We start from the raw sequence: 6,875 nt of genomic DNA on the forward strand, positions 1-6,875 counted from the left end.
GCACACCTTTTTTGACGCGGTCATCATGGCGGAGGTGAAACGACGCCCGCTTCGCCTGCCAAAGGTGTCGCTTGCCCTACCGAGGAGTTAATGCGACGGGACGGGCGATTCGCGGGGCGGTCGTTGCGCGTGCGCGAGCCGTTCAAGGAACGAAACACGGGCGCGTCGTCTTCATGCCATGGGAGAGGGCTCTCCTACCGCTTCAGGAGGGGACGCGAGCCTGCAGGCGATTTGACCGCTGCCTCCGCCCATCTGCTGCTGCAATTACTGCCGGTCCGCTTTTGGCCATATCGACCGCCGCGCCTCCCCCTGCGACTGACTGACCCGTGATCGTTGTGCTCGATTGGCACTGTTGGGTCATGCGCAGGGCTGCCTCGAGTCGCGGCACTGGTTCTGCAGTCGAGAAGACGCAACATTGGCGCGAGTGGCGGTGCGGTTTCCTTGCACGCAGTAACCGTTGCGCCGGTTGCATGACATGCGGGCCCGGGCCTTCACGCTGACCCACCAGATGCGATGAAGCCGAAAGGGTGCACAACCGTGGTGCAGTTGCACGCCTCCTGCATGGCGGTCCGCCCTTTCGCCCGCTGGTTTCGGAGAGAATGGGGGAACGCTTATAACCGCGGGGCGGTTACCTGCTTCGCGTGCAGTGGTTTGGCTTCTTCTGTTTCTGGTCAGCCCGCATGACATGTGGGACCCAGCCCCCGCGGCAGAGGGTGGGAACCCTGGAGCTCGTCGGTGGAGACTTTGCTCGTGACGCTTGGAATGCGAGTGGGGAGAGCCGCCTTTAAAAAGGGATCGATCCCCCGGGCAGTGGACATGCCTCCGCACTCCCCTCATGCATTGCGCCCTTCCACCTTCCGAGCCCCCGGATGGGGAGCACCCGTGTTGCCTTCGTCTTGCTGCTGTTGGAGGAGCGCGACCCCGCGGGGGTTGGCGCTCTTCAGTCATCGCTCGACTTTAAGGATTTTCATCACGCAGCCCGGCTGCAGTCCATAACCAATGGTCATCCAAGATGATGACCACCAGCTTCGTGGTGGGGAGAAGCAAGCCGGGCTGCGGCCTCTGCCTCGCCCTCAGCTTCAAGGATGTTCATCATCCGGGCTGGGGAGGGGGCGCACCGAGTCGGGGTTCTACCTCCCGCATGGGCCGGCAGGCCGCCTCTTCCTTCAGCATTCAGGGGAGAGGGCGCTCACCGGCCTTGCGGAGGGGGCAAACTTTGACAACGCGGGACCGGACGACCGCAAGCGTCGTCAGCTCCAGCGTGCCTGGCTCGCTAGCTCAGCTGGCTCTGTCGCGGCCTCCAACGCTGCCTCCTACCGCTTGATCCGGGCGTGGCCATCCGTCCACCGCACGGGCGACTGTTGCGCCGTGCGCACCGGGGGATCGTCCAAGACGTCGTACGCCGCATGGGCGGCGTTCGTGTTCTTGGATTGTCTTGTCCTCACTCCGGCACGACGCCTCTGCGCGGAGGTTGGTGCCTGCCCGTCCACGAGGACTTGAGTGGGGATCTGCCGGTGCAGGCTAGGGTGGCCGCCATTCGTCGGCGTAGCGCTGGGTCGCAGGTGGCCGCTGTCGTCGGTGCTGAGGTGGTGGTCGCCAGAGGAGGTTTCTCCGCCGATGAGACCGTCGACGCCACCCGCGGTCAGACCTCCGGCTCTTTGGCTTTGATGGCTTGTCCTCTCCCCTCGAGTGGGGACGTGGGCAAGGGCCTTCTTACAATAGCGTTTGCCCTAAGGTCATCACTGCTGTTGTTTAGCCGCCCGAGGCGGAGGTCGTTGTTGCTGCTGATGGAGCGGTCGCCGGCAAGCCACCCCGAGTTTGTTATCCCACAGGCCCTCTGGTGTAGAGGTTGTTCATACCCGCGGGAGTGGAACCGGAGTCCCGTTTGTAATGGTACCCAGAGTATGGGTGTTTGTTCATTGTGGCCGCTAAGGCCTGAACATTTGGGCATTTTAGCGTAATGCTGTGTTTCTTCCTCATTTCGAGCACTAGGACTTGCCTGTCGGCTAGCGGAACCACTTAACCGAGCGTGAGTTGCATTGTGCGGAAGGTGACGAGTGAGGTATCCGTATCCGGGAGGCGTAGGAGTCCCTCGGCTCGGTCGGCCTTGCCACTCAAGGCTTCTTTTACTCAGTTTTAGAACCCTCGGCCGCTCTGCGATGAGCTGGAGCCAGAGGCAGCGGCGTCGGCGTGGACAGAGGCGGAGTCGGCTCGAAAAGAGGCTTCGTCGGCCCAGGAGCATGTGGCTTTCCAGGTCGAGGAGGTGCAGCAGCGGCGGCTGGAGCTTGGCCAGGTCATCCGCGAGCGGGACCAACCCCGGGGTCACGCTGCCGAGGCCGTGAGCCGGGCTGAGGTCCTCGGGAGACAGCTGGCTGAGGCTACGGAGCGGCCAGCCGAGGCGTCCGCTCGGGCCAGAACCCTTGCGGAGAACCTGGCCGTGAGGGCCCAAGCGCGGTGTTGGCGTCCTCCTTCGGGGTGGAGATCCCTCCGCCCGTGTCGCCGTCTGAGACCGGGCCAAATTCCGCCGAGGGTGGAAACGTCGCCGAGGGTGCTGCTGCTCCCCCGATGTCTGAACCTGCAGGAACAGTTTATCTGTAGTATGCGTATGTTTTTCGCGACCGCCGGGGCCTAAACATTTTAACGCCGGATTATAAAGCTGCGTTTTCTTTCCTCCTGTTTCGTGTGTTAGGACCTGTTTGGTAGCAGAATCCCTCGTCCGAGTGTGAGTTACTTTTCGCGGAAGGTGATGAGTGAGGTATCCGTATCCCGGAGGTGTGGGAGTCCCTCGGCTCGGTCGGCCTTGCCGCTTACGTGTACTCTCGTCATTTTTAGGGTTCTGCTATCGAAGCAGTCGAAACGGCACGAAAGTCGTTTTGGCAGAAAAGTTTTCGAGCGTTAGGACTTATTCGGTAGCAGAATTGCTTATCCGAGCGTGAGTTACTGAAAGTCGCCTAGAGGGGGGTGAATAGGGCGAATCTGAAATTTATAAACTTAAGCACAACTACAAACCGGGTTAGCGTTAGAAATATAAACGAGTCCGAGAGAGAGGGCGCAAAACAAATCGTGACCAAATAAAGAGCGAGACACGATGATTTGTTTTACCGAGGTTCGGTTCTTGCAAACCTACTCCCCATTGAGGTGGTCACAAAGACCGGGTCTCTTTCAACCCTTTCCCTCTCTCAAACGGTCACTTAGACCGAGTGAGCTTCTCTTCTCAATCAAACGGAACACAAAGTTCCCTCAAGGACCACCACACAATTGGTGTCTCTTGCCTCGGTTACAATTGAGTTTGATCACAAGAAGAATGAGAAAGAAAAGAAGCGATCCAAGCGCAAGAGCTCAAATGAACACAAATGTCGCTCTCTCTAGTCACTATTTGATTTGGAGTGATTCCGGACTTGGGAGAGGATTTCATCTCTTTGGAGTGTCTAGAATTGAATGTTATAGCTCTTGTAATGTGTTGAAGGTGGAAAACTTGGATGCCATTGAATGTGGGGTGGTTGGGGTATTTATAGCCCCAACCACCAAAAATGGTCGTTGGAAGGCTGCTGTCGCATGACACACGGACAGTCCGGTGCGCCAGCCACGTCAGCCAGCCGTTGGGGTTCGATCGTTGGAGCTCTGACTTGTGGGGCCTCTGGGCTGTCCGGTGGTGCACCGGACAGGTCCTGTAGACTGTCCGGTGCGCCAACTGCGCGTGCTCTATCCTCTGCGCGCGCAGGCACGCATTAAATGCGTTGCAGTCGACCATTGCGCGCGGAGTAGTCGTTGCTCCGCTGGCACACCGGACAGTCCGGTGTGGCACTGGACACTGTCCGGTGCTTCACCGGATAGTCCGGTGAATTATAGCGGAGCGTCCTCCCATTTTCCCGAAGGTGAGGAGTTCAACGTCGAGTGCCCTGGTGCACCGGACACTGTCCGGTGGTGCACCGGACAGTCCAGTGCGCCAGACCAGGGTGCCTTTGGGTTGTCTTTTGCTCTCTTTGTTTGAACCCTTTCTTGGTCTTTTTATTGGCTTATTGTGAACCTTTGGCACCTGTAGAACTTATAGACTAGAGCAAACTAGTTAGTCCAATTATTTGTGTTGGGCAATTCAACCACCAAATCAATTAGGAAAAAGGTGTAAGCCTAATTCCCTTTCAATCTCCTCCTTTTTGGTGATTGATGCCAACACAAACCAAAACAAATATAGAAGTGCATAATTGAACTAGTTTGCATAATTGTAAGTGCAAAGGTTACTTAGAATTGAGCCAATATAAATTCTCATACGATATGCATGATTGTTTTTCTTTATTTTTAACATTTTGGACCACACTTGCACCACATGTTTTGTTTTTGCAAATTCTTTTGTAAATTCTTTTCAAAGTCCTTTTGCAAATGGTCAAAGATAAATGAATAAGATTTTGAGAAGCATTTTCAAGATTTGAAATTTTCTCCCCCTGTTTCAAATGCTTTTCCTTTGACCAAACAAAACTCCCCCTCAATAAAATCCTCCTCTTAGTGTTCAAGAGGGTTTTAAGATACCAATTTGAAAATACTATTTTCTCCCCCTTTTGAATACAATAAGATATCAATTGAAAAATTCATTTCAAGACTTTTTCTTAACTCAAATTTTCAAAATTGGTGGTGGTGCGGTCCTTTTGCTTTGGGCTAATACTTTCTCCCCCTTTGGCATGAATCGCCAAAAACGGATACTTGAGTGAAATATAAGCCCTTAGTAACTACTTTCTCCCCCTTTGGCGAACAAAATATGAGTGAAGATTATACCAAGGACGGAGAGTTGCTCGGAGCGACGGCGAAGGATGAGTAACTTGATGGAGTGGAGTGGAAGCCTTTGTCTTCGCCGAAGACTCCAAATCCCTTTCAATCTATGACTTGGTTTGAAATTCACTTGAAAACACATTAGTCATAGCATATAAAAGAGACATGATCAAAGGTATATTTATGTGCTATGTATGCAAGACATCAAAAGAAATTCCTAGAATCAAGAATATTTAGTTCATGCCTAAGTTTGTTAAAAGTTTGTTCATCTAGCGGCTTGGTAAAGATATCGGCTAATTGTTCCTTGGTGTTAATATATGCAATCTCGATATCCCCCTTTTGTTGGTGATCCCTAAGAAAATGATACCGAATGGCTATGTGTTTAGTGCGGCTATGTTCAACGGGATTATCCGCCATGCGGATTGCACTCTCATTATCACATAGAAGAGGAACTTTGGTTAATTTGTAACCATAGTCCCTAAGGGTTTGCCTCATCCAAAGCAATTGCGCGCAACAATGGCCTGCGGCAATATACTCGGCTTCGGCGGTAGAAAGAGCCATAGAATTTTGCTTCTTTGAAGCCCAAGACACCAGAGATCTTCCCAAGAACTGGCAAGTTCCCGATGTGCTCTTCCTATTAATCTTACACCCTGCCCAATCGGCATCCGAATAACCAATTAAATCAAATGTGGATCCCCGAGGGTACCAAAGCCCAAACTTAGGAGTATAAACTAAATATCTCAAGATTCGTTTTACGGCCGTAAGGTGAGCTTCCTTAGGGTCGGCTTGGAATCTTGCACACATGCATACGGAAAGCATTATGTCCGGTCGGGAAGCACATAAATAGAGTCGAGAACCTATCATCGACCGGTATACCTTTTGATCGACAGATTTACCTCCCGTGTCGAGGTCGAGATGCCCATTGGTTCCCATGGGTGTCTTGATGGGTTTGGCATCCTTCATCCCAAACTTGTTTAGAATGTCTTGAATATACTTCGTTTGGCTAATGAAGGTGCCCTCTTGGAGTTGCTTCACTTGAACTCCCAAGAAGTACTTCAACTCCCCCATCATAGACATCTCGAATTTCTGTGTCATGATCCTACTAAATTCCTCACATGTAGATTCGTTAGTAGTCCCAAATATAATATCATCAACATAAATTTGGCATACAAACAAATCATTGTCAAGAGTTTTAGTAAATAAAGTAGGATCGACCTTTCCGACTTTGAAGCCATTAGTGATAAGGAAATCTCTTAGGCATTCATACCATGCTCTTGGGGCTTGCTTGAGCCCATAAAGCGCCTTAGAGAGTTTATATACGTGGTTAGGATACTCACTATCTTCAAAGCCGGGAGGTTGCTCAACATAGACCTCTTCCTTGATTGGTCCGTTGAGGAAGGCACTTTTCACGCCCATTTGATAAAGCTTAAAGCCATGGTAAGTAGCATAGGCAAGTAAAATGCGAATTGACTCAAGCCTAGCTATTGGTGCATAGGTTTCACCAAAATCCAAACCTTCGAATTATGAATATCCCTTGGCCACAAGTCGGGCTTTGTTCCTTGTCACCACACCATGCTCATCTTGCTTGTTGCGAAAGACCCACTTGGTTCCTACAACATTTTGATTAGGACGTGGAACTAAATGCCATACCTCATTCCTAGTGAAATTGTTGAGCTCCTCTTGCATCGCCACCACCCAATCCGAATCTTGTAGTGCTTCCTCTACCCTGTGTGGCTCAATAGAGGAAACAAAAGAGTAATGTTCACAAAAATGAGCATCACGAGATCGAGTAGTTACCCCCTTTTGAATATCGCCGAGGATGGTGTTCACGGGGTGATCTCGTTGGATTGCTTGGTGGACTCTTGGGTGTGGCGGTCTTGGAACTTGTTCATCTTCCTCATCTTGATCATGGGCATCTCCCCCTTGATCATTGCTCTCCTCTTGAGGTGGCTCAACTTCTTGATCTTCTCCTTCATCATTTTGAGCCTCATCCTCTTCTTGAGTTGGTGGAGATGCTTGCATGGAGGAAGATGGTTGATCTTGTGCTTGATGTGGCTCTTCGGATTCCTTAGGACACACATCCCCAATGGACATGTTTCTTAGCGCGACGCACG

This window comes from Zea mays, chromosome 1 (assembly GCF_902167145.1).
Source record: "Zea mays cultivar B73 chromosome 1, Zm-B73-REFERENCE-NAM-5.0, whole genome shotgun sequence".
NCBI lineage: Eukaryota > Viridiplantae > Streptophyta > Magnoliopsida > Poales > Poaceae > Zea > Zea mays.